The sequence below is a fragment of the Amphibalanus amphitrite genome, unplaced genomic scaffold, assembly GCF_019059575.1.
Source record: "Amphibalanus amphitrite isolate SeventyFive unplaced genomic scaffold, NRLGWU_Aamphi_draft 000779F_arrow, whole genome shotgun sequence".
NCBI lineage: Eukaryota > Metazoa > Arthropoda > Thecostraca > Balanomorpha > Balanidae > Amphibalanus > Amphibalanus amphitrite.
Window position 1 is genome coordinate 195,651 of NW_024882273.1, and position 25,240 is coordinate 220,890.

Sequence of the window (25,240 nt, forward strand, 5' to 3'; positions counted from 1 at the left end):
GCCGTTTTTACGTAAATCGGTTTTTCGGCGATAACTTTTGACTCAAAAGAGCCATGACATTACTTTTGCCAGCATCGTGTTCCTCTCGTCGAGACGCGTCAAATGAACTATAAGTTGACCTTGAAAGGTCAACTTGAAAATTTGACCTCAGGTGATAGTCATGACCTGACCGGAAAAGTTCATGTTGCTTATCAGTCGATCCGCAACGTCGAGCCGAACACATCTAAGGCGTTTTCAGCGCTCTAGCACGCCTCTATCAGAAGTTATTAGCGAAAAACTGTTAGATTCTGTTCGTGACCTGAGATGACCTCGGGGACATAACGGGGGGTCACAGTTGCCATTTTCCGGTTCAGTGTGTCAATTCTATCTACATCTCGATGTTTGAGAGTGTCTAGAATAGCGTTCGTGCAAAACAGGCGCTTTTCAATTTTCTCCCATTGACTTATAATGGAGAGGCCGCAAAATTGACCTGACCTTAGGTCACCGATATCAAAATTTCGAGATAAACATTTTATAGATAATGTTGCTTTAACCCTCGCCCGTATTGGTGTTTTTCCAGCCGCGAACGTATAAGGGGGGGGGGGGTCCGTTGGACCCCCCCTTGCCGTTTCGCCCCTGATCGAGCTAGAGCTTTGCGGAAAAAACGAGCGTGTTGCCCGTGACGAGAGGAAGCCGATGATACCTAATTTTAAGGTCCTAGGTCATTGGTTGACCTTGCAGGTCAGGTCAATGACCCAAAAGTCGGAAAATCGGGGCCTGTTAGAACAGGGGTCGGCAAATGGTGGGGCATGCCCCCTTTGGGGGTAATGGAGCCCTTTTGGTGGGGGTAATGAGGGATTATGAGAAAACCTATCTTTTTAGAGTTTGTGGCTCCATTGATGAAACCATCGTGACTGTTGCATCCCAAGATTAGCCCAGGTCAAAGGCAAAGCACACATTGATTAGATACCAATTTTCACGTAGCTGCGCGCCTCACCATCTCACCGCGGCTCCGTACAGTCGTACAAAAGCACCTGCAATTTTTAACCGTCGCCCGTCTGTTGGCGTTTCCTCAGCCGCTAACGTAAGGGGGAGGAGTCGATCGGACCCCCGCGGCCTCTCGGACTCGGAGCTGTGCATAAAAAACGAGCGTATTACTCGGGACTATAGGAAGCCGCTGCTGCCCATCTTTAAGGTCCTTGGTCATTTCGTCTCATTCAGGAGGTCAAATGTCGAGAAAATCGGGACCCGCTATAACTTCTGGAAGTGAGATTTTATGGCTCAAGATGATCTCCAGAAAAAGCTCATAAGCCAATGATCATTATGGGTCCAGAGGCCAGTTTTACCGACAGAAAAATACCCGCCTGCCGGTATTTTTCGCCTAAAGACCGCTTCACATACGGAGCGTAAACGGTAAAGCCCTATTCACTTATATGCTCATCGCGCTTACGCGTTACGCTCATTACGTATGTGAAGCGGTTTTTAAGCAAAAACTCCGGCAGGCGGCTATTTTTCTGTTGGTAAAACTGGCCCTCAGGTTTTCCCGGGCAGGTAAAGAAAAAAAATGATTGGCTCGAGGCTTATCTTGGCTCGAGGGTACAATTTGGTCGTGATCCAACGGCTTTTACGTGAGCTTTTAACGAAAAACCACCCGCCGCCCCTATATTTACAGCCCTCTGCAGACTGCGTGGTAGGTATTCTTTTTTCGACAAAACCGACAATAACTCAAAGGTTATGTTATCAGTCGGTCGGAACTCACTGCAAATAGATGCGCCATGCTCCACTCCTTCGATTAGGTTTATCAATAAACAAAGTTTACGCCTTGTGTGGCGACAAAATGCAAAAGTTTGTTTTGGGGGCAAATATAAACTTTTGGGTTTAATTGCCGAACTAGATGAAAAATGGATACGGTGATGATGCCAATCTAAGGGGCGGGGTCTAGCGCGTCTTGCTGTTACGATTTCCGAATGACCGATAGCATAGTATTCGCGTTATTCTAATTTTTGTCGAAAAAAAAATACCTACCACGCAGTTTGCAGAGGGCTGTACGAGGGTTAAATGGGATATATTAAATGCTTTGTGGAGGAAGTGTCATGTTTTAAATTTGATGCATCGGAAATGCAGAAATACCCAAAGAGTTCCAGAAAGGTATGGAATTTCAGTAAACTTGGTTGTGTCAGCAATGGGGTCCGGTAGGTGGGGGTAATGGCCCTGCCTGGCGCCTAAAAAGGGGGCACAACCCCGAATGACCTGCCGACCACTGTGTTAGAACGTCGTGAAGTGTGGCTGCTATGGGATTTTTCGGGGCGCTGATCACGAATATCATGTTAGTTTTGATCACAGATGATGTCTTTATGCATTTAGTCCAGGTCGGGTCAGGTCAGGTCAGGTCAACCAGTAGGGGTCCTGCCGGGTATTCCTAGTAGGTGTCAACCGCCTCTGATAGCTTCGTAACATGTTACGAAGGCACCAAAACTACTTCGTAAATGTTCATATGGTTGCTAAATTCGAATTCAGCTCCAAAAATTGGCCTAGAAACATGTAAAACTCGAAAAAGTGAACCGAGGTCCCCAAAGGTCAATGACCTGACCTGACCTTCAGGTGACCTTGACACCCACCCTAATGCATGGGGGCAACATCATATCACATGTCTGAACGCTTGAAACCACGAAAAGACTGCAAACGCGCGGCTAATGCGAGCCGACATACGCCGAATCGCGATTCCGGCCAAACATGGTCTCGAAAAGTAGGTCGCAGGTCAAAGGTCATTGGGGTCAGGGTCATGAAATTTTCAGGGTAGGTGTAAAATTGATTAACGCGAGGGTACTGAAAGTTTCGTCGCGATCGGCCGCTTTTTACGCGAGTTATTCGCGAAAAACCATGGGGGGTCCGTTCGACCCCCCCCCCCTATACGGGCGAGGGCTAATCAATCGCTGAAAGTTTCAAGGCAATCGATCAATCGGTGTAGCTATGACGAGCATTCTTATTTTTTCTGAGGTGAGGTCACTTGGCGTGACTTGGTGACCTGACCTAAGGTGACCTGGGTCTGAAATTTTAACAACATGTGCGGAAAAGATGCACGAACAGGTGTGCCAAAAACGGCGGCGGGCGCGGGTTAAACGCTCAAAATAATATACATACATGAACTACATAGGAAGGGCAAAATTACGTATTTGAAGGCGAGTTTTAAAAATATAAAACACTGGATGGGTAGAGGTTTAAATGTGGGGGTGTTTGAGGCAAAACATATTTCCCATAAAATACCTGTGCCTTAGATAGGAATTACTCGTAAGACTAGGTACTAGAAATGGGTGATTTGAGGATGGAGGCACGGCCGTATGCCCCCCTCTCTCCCCCAGATCCACTAGTGCACATAATAATACAACAGGATTGCAAAAAAAGGATTGCGGATTTGATCACAATCCAAGTGAAAAAAGGGGATTGCGGGTAGGAATGCAATCCACTTCGGCACTAGGAATGTGGATTGGGAATGCAATCCTTTCAAAAAGGATTTTACCGATGCCTGACCAGGACTCTGTCTCGGTTCAAACGTTTGATGTAGGCGATTTCTCCTGGGTGTACGTCCAATTCAAGGCAACGGTTGATCACCGCGGTGATGACTGATCTCAGACGATCATCCTGGTCTGGGAGATGGAGGTCTTGTCTAGCGAATACTATGATAGCCTATTCGCTCTCTCTCTCTCTCTCTCTCTCTCTCTCTCTCTCTCTCTCTCTCTCTCTCTCTCTCTCTCTCTCTCTCTCTCTCTCTCTCTCTCTCCTCCATCTCTCTTTCTAGTTGGCATATACGCGCTTTGATATCTTCACACTCGCAGCGAGTCATTTGCATTTGCTTTTCTAGAGTGCCAACTTTGCGGGATGCGGCCGTTATTGATTCGAACGCAAAGTTCAGAGACTCTTCTAAGCCAGTTAATTTTTGATCGAATGACTTCTTGATATCTGAAACAGCCTCGCCTGTTTTTTCCTGGATAAAAGCTTTCAGCTCTATTACCACATCCTTCAGTGGTGGCTCACCTTCCTCCTTATCCGGCGTTCCAGATTCGTGTCTCCGCTTCCTTTGCTTAGTCATGATCCGGGAAGATTGCTTTTCACTTTTTCACTGTATGGGCAGTGGGCACGATAGGGTTGGCACTCACACTCCGGCTTCAAATTCTCGCACACTGACCGGTAACGCCACGCGCGCGCACGCGGGCGGAGCGAGCGTCCGTACGCCCAGGTCACGAACTTGGTCAAAGGAGGTCATGTCATATACCATTCGATTTGGCAGGTCTTCCCGAGTCCATTGGTCTATTCACTTATGACGCCAAAGGTCAGTGACTTGACCTGACCTGAAAAAGCTGCTGGTATCACAAGATCCGGCTTGAATCAGAGGTCAGGTTCATCACCACTCGGTACGTTCTGAGCATTCGAGAAAGCAACCATCAAGATGTAATTGAATGATACCGTTAAGGATGACATCTTCCCGCCTATCGTCATATTTTAGCGTTTTATGTATGTACCATCGCCAAAGTGGATGCGGGTATCGATAGAAGAAAGATCAGGCTGTCGTGTGTTACACTCGGTTTTTACGTATCTCGACTAATAAGTTCATGAATCGACTTTTAGTTTTGCCCTCGAAATCGGTTTCTCCCATAGGTTTACCACTAGTGAAGGGAAAATAAAAACCTTCACGCTCTGCCTACGTCACCAGAACTGAAGCTACCAATGCCCTTGAGTGGGGGCCGGCTGCTATAGTCAGATGGCGAACTATTTAGTGCACACACTATCTATCCATATATGGGGTCTGTTCACAAAAAGGTTTTATCTTTACGTTGTCCTGTGCTGGTATGCATTTCACCATTCATTAGTAATATTTCCGTCCATCATTAACCCGGTTTACATAGCATATTTGACAAGGCTCTAGCTCGTTAATTTGGCGATAATTTCGTTGCAGTGGTCTTCAAATATTTAGAAGGGATCATTTTGTAAATTGTTCAGCACCATTGGCATCTTTTGCAACATCACGGACGGAGATATAAGCTTGCAACAAACCCTATGTAAACGCGTCTATTGCTGGCTCCCACACCAATATTAGTATGTAAAAGTGTGATATGATATCGATCGTTCGTTTGCAAGTGTCTGACGATGGGTAATTATGAATCACAATCGCAATCCGTGCTTTGGTCATATGGTAAACGCGGGATTATTATTCCTAAAAAGTGATTTACCCTCTCAAGCATAATGTTACCAGTGAAGTGTGCCTTACCGTCATTCAGTCACCGAAAAATCCATACAGAATGGTAGACTTCCTAGAAACAAACTTATTAAAACACTTTTGACATCTTAGTGAATGTTGTGAATGTTGTTGTGTTGTGGTAGTGAATGTTGTGCTATTATGGTGCCGACCGGCGTGGCCGGACCGGACGTCGGTGCTGGCCTACCATAATGGCCTTAGCATGTCACAGACAGGTTGTTGTTCATGTGAATGCTTTACAAGCCAGTTGGCACGCAGCTTCTCTCGGTGCTCCATGCTTGTTTCACCATTGCTAGGGTGCGCTCAAGATTAAATATTGAATTAACCCTCGCCGGCACAGGGGGGGGGGGGGGGTTGATGCAACCCCCCCTAAGGTTTTTCGCGAATAACTCGCGTAAAAAGCGGCCGATCGCGACGAAACTTTCAGTACCCTCGCATTGATCAATTTTACACCTACCCTGAAAATTTCATGACCCTGACCCAAATGACCTTTGACCTGTGACCTCTTTTCCGAGACCATGTTTGGCCGAAATCGCGGTTCGGCGCATGTCGGCTCGCATTAGCCGCGCGTTTGCAAGCTTCTCGTGGTTTCAAACGTTCAAACATGTGATTTGATGCTGCTCCCATGCATTAGGGTGGGTGTCAAGGTCACCTGAAGGTCAGGTCAGGTCATTGACCTTTGGTGACCTCGGGTGACCTCGGTTCACTATTTCGAGTTTTACATGTTTCTAGGCTAGTTTTTGGAGCTGAATTCGAATTTAGCAATCATTTGAACATTTACGAAGTAGTTTTGGTGCCTTCGTGACATGGTACGAAGCTGTCAGAGGCGTTTGACACGTATTACGAATACCCGTCACAACCCCTACCGGTTGACCTGACCTGACCTGACCCGACCTGGTCTAAATGCTTAAAGACATCATCTCTGATCAAAACTAACACGATATTCGTGATCAGCACCCCGGAAAACCACTTAGCAGCCACACTACGACTTTCTAACAGGGCCCGATTTTCCCGGTTTTTGGGTCATTGACCTGACCTGGAAGGTCACCCGATGATCTAGGACTTTAAAATTGGGTATCATCGGTAGGACTAACTTTGGTAGAAGTTTCTAGTATAACTGCTAGAAACCCTACTTTATGTAGTCGGGACTAGCAAAAACCCAGTTCAAACTAGAATATGGTAGCACTGATGGTAGACAGTTGTGCGGGCAAAAATGACCGCAAAAACCAAAATCTCCAGCTCACAACCGACGAATCCGTAGTGCGAGACGCTACATGTGACCGGGCACCGCCGTCTCCGGAGAGGAGCGACGCGGGCGCGGCCGTGCGGATAAAGCTTACCATGTCTGCCGTAGATCGGCTGGGTTTCGTGAAAAATGGTAGAGGAGTTGTCGGAGGAACATTCGTCGATCTACCATATGAGACTAAGAGCCGTGAAAGTCTTCAAACGTTGGCTAGGATATGGCTTGCCGAAAACAGACCACATGTTAACCCCAAGGCCCTAAAACATAAGGTTAGACGAAGTTTTCTACCAAAAATGTACTAGAACAGCGCACGAGTCAAAGCTATTTCCGTTGTTTCGTTACAAATATGTCGCAAACAAGCGTTTTCTGTAATAAATCATTATTTTGAAGTTAACCAACCAGTTGCTATAAATTCAATAAACAAATACTTATGTTTTATACAAAAGCCTAGCATATATAGTCCAACTCTAGTTGAATAATCAAGTAGCTACTAAATTTTCCAAATGTGACACATATTGCGCACTTTAGACAAATGCTTTGCTAGGGCGTTGCTAAGGACTATTTCGCATGTTTTGCTGCCTGGTTTTTGTTATAAGTGCGGGAAGTGAGATATGGACAAGCTTTTTGATTTTTTTCTGGTTTTCTAGGACCGTCGCAATTATTTAACTTGACATACTTTTCTTGCTTTTTTATCCGAGGCTTTTTCAATAATTGGTAGATTGTAGCGTGGAAATAAAAGGGCGAGCAGGCCACAGGGGTAAATGCAAGTCGACTGATAGCGAAATAAAAGGTAGAAGTGTCTGTTCCATTAGAAATTTAATGTGATGTGAATGTGATGGAACATGAAGCAACAGGATCAGACGCAACAACCATCAATTAAGAACCCAGAACCAGCAAGCGCCATGCAATCAAGAGCAGCCATGGTAACGTTTGATTAGCTTTCAGAAAACCTTGGAAGACGCCAGACGGTGAGCAATCAAGAGATCTTACAAGACCATTAGTTACTTGAAAACGAGAGCCGCCAGGAAAATCAGTAGATTCTTCAATGGCAACACATAGTTCAACATCTATCTAGTAATGATTTGCACCAGCGAGGACCAAGGTGCTATCATTGTGTTTTGTGTCTGTATCCCTATAACCGGCAAAAAATATTTGTCAATATAAATAAACAAACAATAAACAAACAAATAATGCGTCTTTTTCTACTGAAAGTAAGTCCTCTAAGTGGCAGGGGATGAATAACAGGAGGTACCTATCTAATTAATTTTTATCTATTCATTCAATTCATAGGCAATTCAGGGCATCGATCGGCAGCGCCCTTACTGCATGGTACTGCAGATCGTCAATGGGTTTCTTTATGACTCCGACTCTGACTCACACTTTTAAAAATCAACTCTGACTTTGATTTCAAATGTCGGCTCTGATCGACTCAGACTCCACAGCCCTAGCAGATCTGCGGAGGCAATGGATTTTTGGTGACTTCGACTCCGACACTGGCTTTCAAAATCGACTCTGACTCTGACTCTGGTCAGAACTGTCGACTCCGACAAACTACAACTCCGACTACGGAACCCTAAAAGGTCTGCGGAGAGGATCAAATTTCGGTGACTGACTCAGACTCCAGCTTTTAAAATCGACTCTGACTCCGACTCGACGACTTGCAGGTCAGAACTGTAAACTCTGACCTACAGGGTGACACAAAAAAACGGTCATCACCAAATTTCGAATAACTTCGGAAGTTTTATTCAAATCATCACCAAACTTCGGCCACTTAAGGTCACACCTATGTAGCATACATCCACCAAGTTTCAAGTCTTCACTACGAATACTTTTAGTACAGTGTGTGTTTTACTGACGCTCCACAATGTGCTCCAGGTGAGCGCCACGGCGCTGCAGGGCGTAGGCACACTTGCATCCGGCGGGCAAAGTTGTCGATAACCCGATGGCTGTGCACTTTACAGAGTGCAATGGCCTCTGGAGACAGTGCTCAGGGGGTGTGCTACCCCTGAAACGTTATTCTTATCGGGTTATCGGCAACTTTGCCCGCCGGATGCAGGTGTGCCTACGCCCTGCAGCGCCGGGGCGCTCACCTGGAGCACATTGTGGAGCGTCCGTAAAACACACACTGTACTAAAAGTATTCGTAGTGAAGACTTGAAACTTGGTGGATGTCTGCTACATAGGTGTGACCTAAAGTGGCCGAAGTTTGGTGATGATCTGAATAAAACTTCCGAAGTTATTCAAATTTTGGTGATGACCGTTTTTTTTGTGTCACCCTGTACTTCATGACTCCGACTCCGGAGCCCTACTGGGCGCTATCACGCCAGGAAGCTGCAAATCGTATGTTTCGTGGCGGTTTATGGCATTTAAGTCGATAATGCGGCTGAATCGCACTATGAAACACCCTTATTGGCTGCAAGAATCACGAAAGTTAGCGCATCACCACGGGAAAACGTGAAGTTATCCATTAATTGGCCCTGGATTTGGATAAATAACATGTTGATGATCATATTAGCACACATTTACATTATCATCTATCTCAAGGTTGCCCTTCAGGCGGCTCTAAACTATGGCAATTTCCCTATCTTCAACATGTAAATGCCCTCGGGCGTCCTCGTGGCGACGAAGGCATGGGAGTGCCAGGTTGGTAGGAACTAGACTTCGACGCCCCCTGGTAAACCCTATGGGCTGGTAGGAAATGTAGGTACGCCGTGGAGCAGCAGTGCTACCTACTAGCTTCGTCGGGGGCTGGTCCATACAGGGTATATTGAGCGAAGTCCATATACGAAGGCATGCACGCATCTCATCAGTCTTGCTGTGCACCTAATTATCTAACTGCTTCCTCAGGAAGGTATGGGTTCGGGCGAACCGTCTCATGTATCGAAGCGTCTGCACAACAACCTGCTAGACCACGGGATCTCCACAAGCTAGACGGGCGCGCTGACGCGCGAGTTGGTCGCGGTGGACGGGACGACCGTGTACCGTGTCCTCCATCACATCTGTCTGCAGACCCCTGTCGAGGTAAGTCCGCGCTAAACTTCACTTCCTGACCAGTACTAAAGGCGCAGTTACACTAACGTGAACAGTCAGGTGCCTTAGTCCTCACCGGTATAAATCAATTAGGGAAATATGGAAACTGTCACTTAGGAACCGAAAGCATACTCACATTTAGGTCGAAAGGTGTCTAAATGTATCACATGTGATAAAGTTCCTTGAAACTTCTTGTTAGAAAATTGTTATGTAAGAGTGAAAGAATGAGAAAGCACGAGGCTGGCCCACCACCCAAATTCAAGTGAAGCAGTTTGCAAATTTGCACACAACTGCCCAGAAAGGCCTTTGTTCACATGATTCCATGCATGATGAAGAGCGGATTTTTATCTGCGTACGATAGTTATTAAATACTTATTCAAGGACAATTTGCAGTCATTACATGAAGGGAGAACGCCATATAACCACAGGCCGCCTTGAGTAAATATAAGCGCAATGTATTGAAATCTAGCGCCAGCTGCGCCGCGCTTGAGCGCAGCCATATCCTGGGATAATTTTCGGTATATAGTTGAAAGCTCTCAATTCTAGTTGTTTTTCTAGTTGATATAGTATAATTCTAGTATATACTAGGAAAAAAAACTGGAGTAGCCGACTCTGTAGTGCCCCGGTACGTACACTGTTTCTCGTGTGCTTTTCAGTTTTGGAATGATCTAGATCATTTTCCTGGAAACAATCACCACATTACAACAGCAGCACTTGGCTGACCTAGCCCGAAATTCCGTGTCGGCTACCGGCTGAAGCCAGCCTCCAGGAGCGCGGGAACTACTTTCCGACTGGGGGGGGGGGGCACACCATAATAGAGATTAACCTAGGGTACCCCCAAATCTAGTTTTCTCACCGGTTTTAGGCCACTTATTTTTCATCCCTCGGCTTTTTCAACAAAAAAAGAAAACATTTGCAAAAAAAGTGTGGTATTCCGTCTCAAAGCTGTGGGGGCACCGCCCCCACGGCCCCAGAGTTGGGGGGCAAGCTGCCCCCACTGCCCCCCGGCTCCCGCGCCTATGCGAGCCTCTAAAGTTCAGAGAAAGGCAAATTTCGGCAAAAAATGAGAGTTGCCCCCGATGCAGAAATTATTGGAGAACATTTTGATATGTTTCCACGCGTACCACCGCGTATCAAACTTTGTAGGGTAACCAGGCTGGCACGGTCCGCCGACATCAAAACCGACCCCCACCGGACACGATTTGGTAGCAGAGGTCTGTGACGTCAGCTGGGCGTGAAGTTTTCCCTTCACCATAGGCTTTGCACACAAACTGGCCAAAGTTCATGTCTGGATAGCCAAGCCTGAAGGGCAACAAATGATTACATTTTGCCCTTATTAGATTCAGCGCTTCATTTTATAACTGAAAACGTCCGTTATTAGGCCTCTATGGAGGTACAAAGTACTCGAAATCGAAGTTCAAGAAGATGCTGTCCGAGCACAATCTGGTAACATCACGTGACTTCTTTTCAACAGATTATATATAATTTAAGGATATATTTACACGATTTCTGCCTAAAACATCATAAATAGTACACTTTTAATATTTATTACTTCTGTTTAAGTCATAACATTGTAAAACGCAAAGTTTATCATTTTAGTCACGTGACCAAGGGTATAGCAGGGGGTTGGGACAAACACTCAAAGGATTTCAAGTTTTGTAATTAAGTTATATAAGTTTCATATTGAAATTGAAAGACTGTATTTTTTGCTTATAAAATACAAATTTTCGTTTGTAGAATATTTTCCTTAAAGGCGAAATTCTCCATATAAGAAATGTCCGTGACGTCACCAGGGCTTTACCACGGACGTATAAATAAACTGGACCCGCAACCACCTCCATTCAGGTGAAGCCGACAAGGCGCCATTTTACGTTGCCAAAATACCGTGCTCTGGAAGGTCATCGAGCCAATAGAATTATAATTGCATCTAAACGGATGATCGGATCGAGACGCTGGTGGTACCGTTCGACGGGTTATGCCTTGAGGCAGGTGATGATGCATGTCACAGGTCACCCGGTGTCACATGGCGCGTGCCACGTGCCGACAAACTTACAGAGGGCAAAAACCTTTAAGCGACGCTTCAAATCAAACGAAAGGCGGCACAGGTGCCAAACTCACAGGTCACATGCCTCAGTGTTCGACCACTAACATATGGTATGCTCGGCATCAGGGGGTGCGGAATGCACGCGCTTGTGGCGAAAAACATGTTTTGAGGAGGCATCCTCCGATTCCGGAAAACCTTGACCTAGGCACACCAAATTTGGCACAGTGACACTACTGGACACGCGCTTTAAGGTGCTGTACAAATAGGCGTGCTGGGGTACATGGTGCACGTGCTGTGCACGTGCAAACCTTTTGATGTTGCACTCTGTGTCACATATGCGGGTAGGGCGGGTAGCGCTGGCAAGCTCGAAGTGCTAAATTTACACAAGCCACCCAGAATGCATTCCAGCATAGTTATTGAGCATATCCATCTTCTGATGGACCCCAAAGGTGTGCTCTGCACGTGCAAAAAATTATCCGCGCCGGGCGGTGGGGATGCTTGGACACCCCATGTGGATTTATGTAAATATCTCGAAAACGGCGTTGTGGAGCGCCGCCGTTTTTTGGCACACCTTTTCATACATCTTTTTCACAAATGCTGCATAAATTTCAGACTTTGGTCGCTCAAGGTTAGGTCACCAGGTTACGTCCAAGTGGCCTTACCTTAGGAAAAATTATAATGCCCGTCATAGCTACGCAGACTAAACAATCGGTTTAAATTTTAAAACGTGTAGCGATAGATCAACAGTATATACGTAGAGTACCTACCTCTACCTCGAAATTTCAATATCACTGGCCTAGGGTTCTGTTGGTTTTGCGACCTCAGACCACCAGCACGGCAAATCATTTATGTTGTCAAATTCTGGCTCCTAAACTTTTTGCTACCCAGCAACGCAAATTTACGCCTCAATCGCCGGCCAGCGCAGCGTACGGGCATCGTTGTTATCCCCGTTGTTTCCGCCTGCAGTGATACTGTACCGCAATAACCATTATCTTCATCTTTCACCCATAGATGGCAGTAGCCAAGCGCCTGCATCTATGCTGTGCCGCAGTGCTCTTACAATACGAGCTGAGCATTGAGCAGGCGCGGTGTAATACGATTCCCTATGTGGTGGCCTGGACCGGTGACCGCGGCCAAGAAATGGTTTGAACTTGACTGAGTAGCGGTAAATCAGTATCTGATATCTCACGAGACCGTGTTGGGTCAAAATCGTGATTCGGCGTAAGTCAGCCCACATTATCCGCGCGTTTCCAGTCTTTTTGTGGTTGTACGTTCGAACATGTTAAATGTTGTTGGACCCATCCAATATGGTAGGTGTCAAGGTCACGTGAAGGGTAGGTCAAGGTCACTGACCTTTGATGACCTTGGTTCACCCTAGGAAATAACCCTAGGACATAAAGATAGGTCACAGCACAGGTGCAATTTCCCGATTAAGTTCGTCACGTTTCCCTGCCGCCCGTGTCCCGTTATTTCAGTGCATTGTTTAGTATGTTTATATGAGTTTCTTGCACAGAGGTGCAGTTCAATTGTCTCCCATTGACTTAACTGTAATAGAAAAATCGCGAAATCAACAGAACCCTATTTCAATGATTTTGAAATTCCGAGGTAGAGGTACTTATACTGTTGCTCTTATCAATCGCTGCGCGTTTTAAACCGATTGTTCAGTCAGTGTAGCTATGACGGGCACTATAACTTTTCTTAAGCTAAGGTCACTTGGACGTAACCTGATGACCTAACCTTGAGTGACCTAAGTCTGAAAGTTACGCAGCATGTGTGAAAAAGATGTATGAAAAGGTGTGCCAAAAAACGGCGGCGCTACACAACGCCGTTTTCGAGATATTTATATAAATCCACATGGAGTGTCCAAGCATCCCCACCGCCCGGCGCGGACAATTTTTTGCACGTGCAGAGCGCACCTTTGGGGTCCACCAGGAGATGGATATGCTCAATAACTATGCTGGATTACATCCTAGGTGGCCTGTGTAAATTTGGCACTTTGAGCTAACCAGCGCTACCCGCCCGTTCGCATATGTGACACAGAGTGCAACATCAAAAGGTTTGCACGTGCACAGCACGTGCACCGTGCACCCCAGCGCGCCTGTTTGTACAGCACCTTAAAGCGCGTGTCCAGTAGTGTCAGTGTGCCAAATTTGGTGTGCCTAGGTCAAGGTTTTCCGGAATCGGAGGATGCCTCCTCAAAACATATTTTTCGCCCCTAGCGCGTGCATTCCGCACCCCCTGATGCCGAGCATACCATATGTAAGTGGTCGAACACTGGGACATGTGACCTGTGAGTTTAGCACCTATGCCGCCCTTCGTTTGATTTAGAGCGTCGCTTAAAGATTTTTGCCCTTTGTAAGTTTGTCGGCACGTGGCACGCGCCATGTGACACCGGGTGACCTGTGGCATGCATCATCACCTTCCTCAAGGCATTACGCGTCGAACGGTACCACCAGCGTCTTGATCCGATCATCCGGTTAGACGCAATTTCAATTGTATTGGCTCGATGACCTTTCACAGCACGGCTTTTTGGCAACGTAAAATGGCGCCTTGTCGGCTTCACTATCTTCCATAGGAGGTCCATTGGGATTGTCAGTCCAGTTTATTTTATACGTCCGTGGGCTTTACTCAAAACACCCGACCTACCTGTTTCTTTTAGGTATCTTGATCAAAACAACGGTGCGTCAGCTGATTATTGGTCCTCCGATTCAGGAGAAATTATTAACGCGGGAACGCCGGCGCTAAATAAAGGCGGTAGGATTCACGGCTTTGCATGATTGTGTGCAATATTTTTTATAGTATCAAGCGAGGGGTATTGCTGGAGTTTTACAAATAAATATTTTGTTCTCAGTTTGGCTATGCGATCGTGAACACTTTATTTTCATAGATACGATATGAAATAGGATAAACAGGCCAACCCAAGGCTATGTAGGCCAACCTTAGACTTCGCATAGCCATGGACATTGCGTAGGAAGGTACTCGCCGATCGTACCACGATACCACGGGCAAGATATCAGACTTTTGGGAGTTTTGTGTCGCTGAAATGTATTTTAAGTGCTAAGAAGGAAAATAATTCAATTTAATGATGTCATGTACAGTGGACATTTAGCCATTCCAAGCATATAGTTTGCCTGGCTTCGCCAACCAGATAGCCAGGTTTATTTCAAGAGCTTCTAAAGAGGTAGTGGATTTAATATCGTTTCATTACATTTATTTGATAATCCTACATATGGGGCGTTCCACGACAAATCGACAAGTGCCCTGCACCCTCATATTTTATTTTTTGCTTAAAATTGGTCTAATAGGTTGTGATGGGCGGGGAAGCCAGCTGTGGCAAGGATTTTTTTCTTCGAACAACGGTTTCCGAGATATAGCCTCGGGCAATTCTTGGAGTTCGTGCTGCAGCCCTATGTTTGGCGGCCTATAACTCAGAAACTATTGGTTTTTTACGATAAAAACTTCATATGGTTCAACTCACAATCAACCAACAAACATTTTGGCTATCTCGGATTTTCAATTTTTGAAAATTTTAATCACGTGACCTTTTGTCCTATTTTTCGAAGAGTGACCTTGATATTTTCCCCACTGAAAGTTGCAATTTTGTCTGATGACGATTAAAGCCTTATCAATTGTCATTCATATGCGATAATAAAAAAGTGGTTATCGCCCTGCGTTGACCTCAGGTCAGGTCGTTTTTATTACCTGTCCATTTTTACGAGCGGGAGCGACAGCGAGATCTCGAGAATAAAGCAAGATAGCGACAAGCGGTAAACGGTGAAGGGTACACACGGATAAGGTCTATAATTTTTACTGAGGTCATTTTCAGGTCAGGTCAAAGATGACGTCACAGGAGCTAAAAGGAAGTCAAAATAGCGGCACTATACATATATATGAAGTTTTTCTCGAATAACTTTCAAGGTATCCCAGCTAGGAACAAACTAATAGCACCATCGTGATCCTCTCGTCGATCCGCATCGAAACATATGTATGTTGACCTCGAAAGGTCGAAAGGTCAAAAGTTGACCTTAGGTCACGTGATCTACGGTCAACTTTTGACCTTTCGACCTTTCGAGGTCAACATACATATGTTTCGATGCGGATCGACGAGAGGATCACGATGGTGCTATTAGTTTGTTCCTAGCTGGGATACCTTGAAAGTTATTCGAGAAAAACTTCATAAATATGTATGGTGCCGCTATTTTGACTTCCTTTTAGCTCCTGTGACGTCATCTTTGACCTGACCTGAAAATGACCTGAGTAAAAATTATAGACCTTATCCGTGTGTACCCTTTACCGTTTACCGCTTGTCGCTATCTTGCTTTATTCTCGAGATCTCGCTGTCGCTCCCGCTCGTAATAATGGACAGGTCTTAAAAATGACCTGACCTGAGGTCAACGCAGGGCGATAACCACTTTTTTATTATAGCATATGAATGACAATTGATAAGGCTTTAATCGTCATCAGACAAAATTGCAGCTTTCGGTGGGGAAAATATCAAGAACACTCTTCGAAAAATAGGACAAAAGGTCACGTGATCAAAATTTTCAAAAATTGAAAATCCGAGATAGCCAAAATGTTTGATGGTTGATTGTGAGTTGAACCATATAAAGTTTTTATCGTAAAAAACCAATAGTTTCTGAGTTTTAGGCCGCCAAACATAGGGCTGCAGCGCGAACTCCAGGAATTGCCCGAGGCTATATCTCGGAAACCGTTGTTCGAAGAAAAAAATCCTTGCCACAGCTGGCTTCCCCGCCCATCACAAACCCTTACACCAGTTTTCAACGAAGAATAAAATATGAGGGTGCAAATTTAATTTTTTATTTGTCGATTTGTCGTGGAAGCCCCATATCAGTAAAATTGCCACGTTATCATTCTCGTCGAGCGATTACCGGCACATCGTACCAATTGGTACGATGTGCCGGTAATCGCTCGCCGAGGATGCCAATGCAGCGTCGAGCGTCCGATGGTTTACGATAGGAATTATAACAATAGTTTTAAACTAGCGCTTTTTAGAACCATGGTCCGAAATGGTAATTCAAAGAACCTCTTCCCTTTTCAACTCACCTGAAAAAGCTGCTTTCGTGTACCACCCAGCACCCGTTTCGTAGATATATCAAAATGATAACCGGAGGCGAAGATTATCTTTATGATACCACGATTTGTGGGGCTGACTAGTACCGACGGGGATCCCACAAACACGACGGTCACATTCATTAAGCATGATGTACGGCGTAAAGCACCACAACTCACCCCAAAAGCGCAACCTTCTGAGATATCTTATATTTAGTTTCAATGCTGGTACTGGTGCAGTTTCAATGCTGGTACTCTGCTCATTTCTGCTCAATATTTTTCTCGCTCAAATGCGCCTCACACTAATCGTGTGCTGTGCTCCACAATCATTGCGCCGCGCGCTCTTCCTTCTTATCGGCCCCCTTGAGATCGTATCCATCAATATCTATTTGCTTCAGTTCTAAGTTCTAAGGACTTGTATTGTAGAGAAACAATTTTAGAGCGTTTAACAAAATAATTGCATAACCTATGAGCGATAGGAAAAGCCCAATCGTCCAACTCATAAAAAACATTGGGACACAAACAACTGGAAACTGATGGTAGTTGGTACTTTCGTGCATAGGCGGCGGAACGGGGAGGGCACCGGGGCACCGTGCCCCCCTTTGATTTTGGCATTTTAACATGGGCTCTATGGGCGTTACATGGAAAGAATGGGACCAAAAGTCGGCAGTGCCCCCCCCCCCCCCTTTCCCCAGTTGAGCTGGGCGCAGGTACTAAATAGCATCAAAGGAAATCCTATATTCATCTCGCCGCATTTAAGCGCACCAATCGAAAGACGACAGCGTGACCGCGCTGACAGGCAATCAACCTGGCCACATAAAACTAGCTAGTGCAAGGAAGATGTCTATATAAACCACTGGACCATGCAAAGCGTTCATGTAAATAAAATATGAGTAAAGATGACCCGTTTGAGGGCAGACTGGCCAAACAGTGACGTTACACGCGGATCTCAACACTGCACAACCCATTCATCAAAAAAGATCTCGTGGATCCCTATATACGTCATAACTAGCCCTAGTACGGGGGTATATAGCCATGGACGTAAATGGCCGGCTTAAGGCACAGGATCCCAATTGTCATCCCCATTACGTGGTCCCCAGAAGTCGCCAGGCCGAGAGCCAATGGCATTTAAGCACATCTTACACGTGCCGACAAACGTGACACAATGAATCCAATAATGAGCCCGCCAATAAGCCTGCCTAATTCTGCATGTAGGCTGCTATTTGCCACCACGGCGGAAGGCTAAAACGCATCCATACAGGCGAGGAAAGGAACAAAAGGAAAGGCGAAGGAAAGCTGACATTGATGACGCAATAATAATTTTGCAATCAATTTTTCTGTTTTGGTGTTTGAATACCTCAAAATAGCAGTTATACATGTTACAAAACCACGTAGCTGGTCGCATTTATTTCTTTTGTCTTTTTACTTGTCATTTGTATGCCGAGAGATGACCAGCCGGAGAGCATTACCAAGACCATCTTTAAAATTATTACATTTTATTTAGTATTTACTGTCTCTTTATTTTTAACAGGTGATTAACCCTGAATTGTAAAACTTTAGTTGTTGTGTAAAATAACTTTATCAGAATGGCACATGAATATGCATTATACAACGGTGTTTTCGCAACAAGTTCGCACTAACTACGGCTGCAATAATTTAGTCGCTGTAACATTCCTTGCAATCAGCTGTTGGTGACGCTTCTGAGGCATGTTTCCAGAAACGCGTGGTTCATTGGTGGTTAGTTGGTTTTTGCTGGGATTTTGCATGATTTGTTTTATGTGTAGATTGACTGGATACTCATTGTTCACCGTGTCACTATTTATTTTTAACTGGAAATCGCATATCTTTTTATATTAACATTCATTTTGATAACAATATCATTCTAGAAGCCTAATATTGAGAGGGAGCTAGAGTGAAATTTTGATCCTCAGCCAATGCTGAAGGGTAAGGTGAGAGAAAGATTTTACTGAACTCTTTTCAGAAAGGAATTTCAAATGTATTGATGCATTATTCATTTTCCACTATCCAGTGTGCTGCACTTCCTGAGGACTTAGCATAGAAATTTCAAGTCCTTACTATTTGTTTGGCTGCCTTTTTCTGCACAGCAATGAATCAAGTAAGGTTTATATAGCTCTAGCATTGACCCAGCTGTATTTTTTTTTCTTGCAAAAGCAGGTTTTTAAAATTGCCTTTTTTTTGCGGGTTCGGCTCAGCCAAAATCAGCTTGCGGGTAGTTGTGGTTGGGCAAGGGGTAGCTGCGGAGCGGGGCGGGTAATGAAATTGCAAATTTGTGGCATCTCTATTAGGCAACAGCCACCGGCCGGGCCGGCGCAGCGCAGCGACGAACCGTACGTGAAGGGCAGACGACGGCGCGTGGTTGGGGGTGGGGGAAGGGGGTATAATAACTTTGACGTCCCCAAGCTACATTATGGTGAATTATGTTTTACTTTATATATTAGTACGTAGGTATATTTTATGTGGGCATGTATAGTGAATACGTATGTCCTTATGAAGCAATGCAAATGTACGCATATGACGTATATACATGTATATTCACGCGTGCATATACATGTACATAAAACATATATACACATATATATATATATATATATATATATATATATATATATATATATATATATATATATATATATATATATATATATATATATATTCGTGTAAGCAGGCAGTATATTTTCTTGTAGACATGTTTGATTGAAAACGATAGCATACTTAGCTTTTACGTTCTTCTTAGAAAGCTTTTCTTTCCTCCGGATTGTCTTTTTGTGTAATTCTGGGAGATTATGTATAAGGTCCCCAAGACTCATAGATCTGTAAAATTCATGTATGTTTGCACTTTCAATTATACGACGCGTTTCGGAGAAGCGTTCTCCGTCTTCAGGTAAGTACACATAACACACACACCGTCTTGTCACTGTCTAACGATCGCACTGTCTACTTGAATAAAATAAATAAATCATGATTTGTTTCATATCTAATTGTTCTAATTACAGTTTCGCGACGTTCGATGGGCTATCAGGGTAAAAAAGGACACACTTGAAAAAACAATAAGCTAACCAAATCGTGAAGTCACAGTCATTGGACTTCCGGCGGGAGAAGCACAGGAACTCTGGAATAAGTGCCTACTTGTACTTGAACAAGCACTTATTCATTTAGAGTGATGATGTCCCTATGCTCGAGCTGGTCACACATAATCGGTGAGTATTCCTGTATGTAGGCTGCTTCGAGGATCTTGAGGCGTCTGGGGTTGGACTCACGTTGTAGGATGCTGGTGTTTTCCACCAGCTCAGCCCTTGTGATTTCCGTTCCATGGACGTTCCTCGAGTGTTCGGCGATACCGCTGGTGTGCAGGTGAGTGGTGAGCCGTCGTGAGAGAGTGTTCCGTGTGTGCCCAATGTAACAGGCCGTGTTGCGGAGCTTGCAATCTCCGGTTTTGCATTGATATTTGTACACGACATTTGTTTCTTTGAGCTTGCTCTCTGGTTCTTTGTTGCACATGATCAGGCTGGATGATGTCAGGGACTTGTAGTATATATGCAGCTTAACTTCGTGACCTTCCTTTGGTACCACATTCCTTTTGATTATCTTTTTCAGGACGCGCTCATCTTCAGTGTATGCGTCTGAGAATTGGTTCCTGTAGTACAACTTGTGCACCTTGGTTTTGTCACGTGCTGGTTCTGGCTGGTTTACAGTTGACCCGTCAGATCGCCTGTCTGTGCTGGTGTCTTGGGCAGGTGTCGTTTGTATGTCTGTGCTGGTGTCTGGTTCAGCTGTCTTGTAGTGCTTGTCTAGGTGTGCTTTGATCTCGCTGTCTATCTCGGAGCAGGTGTAACCATTATTTACAAGCATCTGTTTGACGTACTGAATTTCCTTGTGGACGAGTTCCCAGGTGCTGCAGTGGGTGAGTGCTCTGCGCAGGTAGGTACGAATCACCCCCTTCTTGTACCGCTCAGGACAGGCACTGCGGGGATTCATACAGAGTCCAATGTCGGTGGGTTTTCTGTAGACGCAGGTCTTGAAGGAGCTGAACCAGACACCAGCACAGACATACAAACGACACCTGCCCAAGACACCTGCACAGACAGGCGATCTGACGGGTCAACTGTAAACCAGCCAGAACCAGCACGTGACAAAACCAAGGTGCACAAGTTGTACTACAGGAACCGATTCTCAGACGCATACACTGAAGATGAGCGCGTCCTGAAAAAGATAATCAAAAGGAATGTGGTACCAAAGGAAGGTCACGAAGTTAAGCTGCATATATACTACAAGTCCCTGACATCATCCAGCCTGATCATGTGCAACAAAGAACCAGAGAGCAAGCTCAAAGAAACAAATGTCGTGTACAAATATCAATGCAAAACCGGAGATTGCAAGCTCCGCAACACGGCCTGTTACATTGGGCACACACGGAACACTCTCTCACGACGGCTCACCACTCACCTGCACACCAGCGGTATCGCCGAACACTCGAGGAACGTCCATGGAACGGAAATCACAAGGGCTGAGCTGGTGGAAAACACCAGCATCCTACAACGTGAGTCCAACCCCAGACGCCTCACGATCCTCGAAGCAGCCTACATACAGGAATACTCACCGATTATGTGTGACCAGCTCGAGCATAGGGGCATCATCACTCTAAATGAATAAGTGCTTGTTCAAGTGCAAGTAGTTTTTCTCGATTTTACCCCTCATTTTCGTCATGTTATGTTGCTGTAAGTGCATTAATTTCTACTCCAACCACCTCGGAACTGGCCTCTGTGGGCTGTCTGACAACAAGCTCTGCTTAGTTGGACAGCTTTACGGAGGCTCAGTGAATGACCCTGCCTGAATTTGACCAGAAATATTACCTACGATCATCCACCATGTATGTATGACTGCTCCCCCTCTGATCCCTTCCTCCCACTAACAATACCCTGTGTGAATGTGCATCAGTGGGCGTTCCAGGGGTGTAGGAGGGCAGTCACTAACTGTTTGCAGTTGTGACTACTTTGCTTCTCTTAAGCTACTATATTAACAGCATGCATACTCCACTGATATTTGCATTCTTTTGTTTTTTTCCTTACTCGTAGCTGGGAGTGCCGCGACTTATCATATTAAGTTATCTGGTGTTAACGTAAGGTTCTGTGTGTCGCTGGGATAGAGGGAGGGGGCACTCCTGGTCACCTGTTCATGGGTGGCGGCGTAGAAAAAAAAATTAAAAAAAAGTAGGCACTTATTCCAGAGTTCCTGTGCTTCTCCCGCCGGAAGTCCAATGACTGTGACTTCACGATTTGGTTAGCTTATTGTTTTTTCAAGTGTGTCCTTTTTTCCCCTGATAGCCCATCGAACGTCGCGAAACTGTAATTAGAACAATTAGATATGAAACAAATCATGATTTATTTATTTTATTCAAGTAGACAGTGCGATCGTTAGACAGTGACAAGACGGTGTGTGTGTTATGTGTACTTACCTGAAGACGGAGAACGCTTCTCCGAAACGCGTCGTATAATTGAAAGTGCAAACATACATGAATTTTACAGATCTATGAGTCTTGGGGACCTTATACATAATCTCCCAGAATTACACAAAAAGACAATCCGGAGGAAAGAAAAGCTTTCTAAGAAGAACGTAAAAGCTAAGTATGCTATCGTTTTCAATCAAACATGTCTACAAGAATATATATATATATATATATATATATATATATATATATATATATATATATATATATATATATATATATATATATATATTTATGCTGCATACGAGTTGCATATGCTCTTACATGTTTGTGTAAATTATTTTACTTACTATTGTGATATTTTACTTTTTTGTTCAATGTGCATAGGGTGTGTCATATCTAATATTTTTGTCTCAGATCAAGCGCTTCCGCGGATATTCCTTGTCCCTGGGTTCATTGAAGCCCATTGGCACTGTTCTTTTTTCGCTGCACCGAAAATTCAGGCGGCGCGGGCCCAATCAATTTCGACATTTCCCGTGCCGCCCGGCGTTGAAGTCTCCATACTGAACACAATGCGTACCGTAGCGCTAACACCAGCCATATGACTCGCCGTCGGCCTGTAGCGGCCAACACCGTTTGGCGGTTCAAATTCGATTGCTCTTTCTTGTTTAAATGGACGTCGGACGAAACATACTGTTATCTTAACCCTCGCACGACCAGGCCATTTCTCATAACACGAACGACCAGGGGGGGGTTGTTACGACCCCCCCCTGGCGTTTCGAAACGGAAGGTCGTAGAGCTTAGCGGAAAAAACCAACGGATTGCTCTCAACGAGATCTCGCGATTGGTGGTATATTTTTTGGTCCTAGGTCAACATTTGACCTACTTTTGACCGGTCAAAGGTCAAATTTTCGGAAAAATAGACTTTTTTCAACTTTCGGCGGCGATTGCGGCAAAACGGTGGGAGATATCGACTTGAAACCTTCACTATCGTGTTCCTTGATCAATTCTCTATCGTTTGGTATGTATTTCGTTTCCCTAGCTCTAAAAATGGCGCGTTGGGAGCGCCGGAAGTCGGCAAGGTCACAGTCGGCGGCAGAAATTCGAAAAATCAAAATTTAAATTTTTGAAATCTGATTGTATTTTTGGATTTGGGAGGTCCATTTGCTCCCTATAGAAGCTAATATTGCTGCATATTCCCATTGAGGTGACAAGAATTAGCAAAATAGTGGTTCGGGCGCTTTTCAAAAATAGTACCGGACGCTGTTCCTCTTGTGACGTCATAGCTCCGTGACCTGACCTGACCCGGTCAAATTTCTTATGCCATATGATAGCCAATACTTGCCCCAACATGCATGGGAAGTTTCATCACGATCCATCAACCGATGTCCGTACCACCGGCAGGAAACCTCGGGCGTTGGCACTCAGTTTGTGAAAATCCGGCCGGAGGCTGTACCTCTTATGACGTCATAACTCCGTGACCTGACATGACCCGATCAATTTTTTTTCGGCAAAAGATGCGCAAAGGTTGCCCCAGAGGGTATTGAAAATTTCAGCCCGCTACGACAAGCCGTTTAGCGTGCACTTCGAAAAAACCTCAGGGGGGGGTTGATACAACCCCCCCCTAGGCGTTCTAGGGTTAATGTGTTGAGGCCATTCAGGGACCCACAGATGATTCATATAATAGGATCACGCTGCAGCCTTGGCAAGACTATCACGAGTGGGGCAGGGAGAATGAGAGCACGGATGGACAGAGGGCAACGTGAGCGGGGTCTCGGGTATCACCCCTCCGTCGGCAACACAATGTGTCGGCTTTCGAGTCATGTGCTGTCTCCCCGAGGTACACGAGCTTGCGAAGAACGTGGGTCAGTCTGGTTTCAGCTGCGGCGTGAGCAGAAGTGCGTGTGGCGCAATCGAATCGGACTATCCTTGCCGCAGTGATGCCGTTGCGAAGCAAAGCGAAACATTTTGTTATCGGGTCTCCCAGTGTGCTGCCGGTAAATCAGCTGCCTACAAACAGAGATGTAGTGAACTATGTGAGACTCTTGGCAGGGGATAGAAAAAGTGAGCGGACAGTCACTGCATGTTTACGTGAAGCAGCGGAAGCGGTGGTTGCAATGTGGTCGAGTGAGGGCATACCAACGATACAAATGCACAATGTGGTTCGGAAGGTAAAGCAAGTCTACTAAAGATTTCGCCGATCGAACAAGGTGCCCAAAACAATGCGGGAGGGACACACGAAACAAAGCCTTTCTGAAGCAAGTCTGCTTCGTAAGCTTTTTGATGTCGCCCGCTGCCGCTGTAAAGATCGGCGAAGCTGTACCTGTCCACTTTCAAACCGGGTACCGCCAGCGGAAGTAGCATTCCTTCGAGACCAGAGAGGAGTTCGGAAGATGAGACTGGGTGGTGTGGACTACGAGGAAACGAGGAAACGACGTAAGACTGCGAGCCTTAGAATAAGAAGGGAGCGGAACGAGTGGAGGGGCGACGTGGGTCAAGCTGGTCCTTCCCACCTCCGTACCTATTCCAACGGCGTCAATATCGACGAGACAGGCCAGGAAGACTCATCGGCAAGCAACGACCGACACCAACGACAGCAATGAAGACGTCACAAGTGAATTAGAGATGAAGGAATGCATCGAAGACTCAAACGATGATGATATGACAAACACTGCACTGGCAGCTGACTAACAGGTATGGTTTATCCAACCGTGCTGTAGCGGCCGTCATCAACGGTTTTCAGATGGATATCGGTCGCGTAGCGAGCGGCAAAACAGAATTGCTGGTCGACCCGAAAAAGTATGGAGAGAAAGATGCCGGATGAGACAAAGTACAGTGGCCGCGTGGGACCAAAAACACAGCGACGCTGAGCTCAAGGCCATTTACTTTGATGGAAGGCATGATCAAACTAGCACGGGCCGAGGCGGCTACAGGGCAACTGAGGAACATTTGGCTAATGTAGCAGAACCAGGAAACGAATATCTCTCCAACTTTACGCCAATTTCGGGTAAAGCCATTGATCAAGCCAATGAGCTGATAAACGTTGCCACTCTGGCTAATGGCTGCGATGTCGCGGCTGTCAATGCGGGCAGATCTGGTGGAATATGCCGACTTTTGGAGCTTATTCAAGAGAAAACAGTCCATTGGTTTGTTTGACAGC

General features: G+C 45.4%; 1 long non-coding RNA gene across 1 annotated transcript in view; it reads left to right on the top strand.

Annotated features, from left to right (window-relative positions):
- Positions 1 to 25,240, top strand: part of LOC122366027 — a 34,890-nt gene that overhangs the window by 2,930 nt on the left and 6,720 nt on the right. The window contains exon 2 of the long non-coding RNA XR_006253822.1: positions 9,320 to 9,493. This is a non-coding gene — a long non-coding RNA (uncharacterized LOC122366027). The remainder of the gene's footprint in view (positions 1 to 9,319; positions 9,494 to 25,240) is intronic.